We start from the raw sequence: 2,500 nt of genomic DNA on the forward strand, positions 1-2,500 counted from the left end.
AATAGCGAAATAACGGATGTTTTGTGGGAGGGAAAGGGACTGAGATAAACTGAGAAAAACAACCCAGTCGCTGATGCTTGATTGGGAAATTCGTTATTTTGATATAGGCATTTGTTCTTGCCCATAACGGAGAAAAATACAATATTTTTTATGCGATCCATCAAGTCCCACTTGATCATTCTTCCTTTTCTTGATTTAATAATTCATAAACTCACCCACAGATTCCCTATTTGCAGTCATGCATAGAAGAACTTTCATGCATACATAAATTCTAACCTCTCGGCATGTAAAACCTTTTCCAAACATACAGGCTTATGTAGCCACTCAAACCCACGCGCATAAACCCGCATACACAATTTTACACATATCATGCACACACACACATAAACAGTCCATACACGATGAATACATTAGGAACATAGACTCGTCCCGGCCGGATGGTTACCCCGGGCGCTTGGCTGAGGCCGGACATCGGGTGGCAGAGGATGTTGCGAGGATTGAGGAAGTGAAGGTCGCACTCAGAACACGCGAACAGTGGTGGTGGTGGTGACAGGATGGTGACGGGAGATGGTGGTGGTGGTGATGCTGATGGTAATGAAGAACGCGAGGGTTATGGTTACACACACACACACACGCATGTGTGTGTGTGTGTGTGTGCAAAGTCTATAGACCTTGTGTGCGTGTGCGTATGCATATAGTCAAACACAATTCTTGTTTTCTCTTTTTATCTATCTTAGTCTCTCTCTCTCTCTCTCTCTCTCTCTCTCTCTCTCTCTCTCTCTCTCTCTCTCTCTCTCTCTCTCTCTCTCTCTCTCTCTCTCTCTCTCTCTCTCCCCCTCCCTCCCTCCCTCCCTCCCTCTCTCTTTCTCTTTCTCCCTCTCACTCTATGTATGCATGCTCGTGTGCTTGCATCTATATAAACATTATATATGTACGTTAAATATATCAATAAAACCGAGTAAACTGCCAAAACCGTTCACTATACGTAAACAGGAGCAACCAACGCTCTAACTTGACGCAGTACGCTAGCACGAACAAAGCTAATTCAAGTCGTCTTTGTTGCATCCTTAAAACAAGTCGTAAAAAACTCATGGTTGAAGGTCAGTACATGGGACGTTTGGCCTTATTTAGCGCTCAATTCGGTATTAATAGCATTCTTAAAATATAATAATGTAGAAACATAACGCATATATATCTTTTGGTTATTCCGGCAGCATGACTATGAAATATTTTGGTTAGAAAAAATGAATACCAAGGCATATCATTTGTTGTCCTGTTCCTATATGATTTCTTGATATATGATCCATGACAAGGGATAATTTGTAGATGTCAAACAAATCGCACAAACAAACACTTGCGCTACAACACCTGGTTTACAAACAGTCAGTGTACCATTTTTCGTCGTTGCACAGCTACATCATCACACATACCTTTGCATGACCTAACACCGACCACAAGCAATATTAGACCTGTCACATCAAGGCTCGTTCATTAATACCACATCACAAACCCGAATGCGGCATCACAAAATAGAAAAGGACCTTAAACTTCCCCATTATCATAATTCTACCACCACGTCATCAAAATCACATCATCCAACATACACACACAAACGCATGACCCTGGACGCCCACAGTCCCCGGCAGGTGGAAAGTGTTGCTTCGTGAGACAAGGGCGGTAGCGACCTTCATTGTATTTGCTTTTGTAAGATACCTCATTCTCGCTGGCCACTATCGAATGCAGAATCTCCAAGGCATTCCAACACCTCACTCCAACAAGCGACGTCCGATGGAGATTCTACGGAAATCTTAAGGTGGGTGCTGGGATCTCGGTAACTCACATGAGCCTATATTCATCTGCTAACCTGATCCTTCGCGACTCCCACGTGACAGGGTGTGATGACTCAAACTGTGGGAAATTAATTCGCTGAATCTGTACTTGAGTGGTTTCTCTACTTTGTGTGTCTTGGGCTGGAACTCCCTCGTGGCGTGCGATTTCTTTCTCTCTCCACATGGTTTTCTCTTTTTATCTAGCTTAGTCTCTCTCTCTCTATCTATCTATCTATCTCTCTCTCTCTCTGTCTATCTATCTATCTATCTATCTATCTATCACTCTCTCTCTCTCTCTCTCTCTCTCTCTCTCTCTCTCTCTCTCTCTCTCTCTCTCTCTCTCTCTCTCTCTCTCTCTCTCTCTCTCTCTCTCTCTCTCTCTCTCTCTCTCTCTCTCCCTCTCTCCCTCTCTTTCTCCCTCCCTCCCTCCCTCCCTCTCTTTCTCCCTCCCTCCCTCCCTCACCCTCATTCTCTGTGGAGGAAATGCTCTTACAATCTATTTGTCCCTCGCCTTAACTATACCGGACTTGTCTCCTTGGCTGCGAGAGCTTTCCATCCATGTCACCACTAGACAGCCTTGTGTACCAACCCTCGCCATCCTTTCCACTACCCTTCCCGTCTGTTTCTGTCTTACATTCCCTATCTCATGCCTCAAGCTTTTAAATATCTGT

Source organism: Penaeus chinensis, chromosome 7 (assembly GCF_019202785.1).
Source record: "Penaeus chinensis breed Huanghai No. 1 chromosome 7, ASM1920278v2, whole genome shotgun sequence".
In the NCBI taxonomy this organism is placed as follows: domain Eukaryota; kingdom Metazoa; phylum Arthropoda; class Malacostraca; order Decapoda; family Penaeidae; genus Penaeus; species Penaeus chinensis.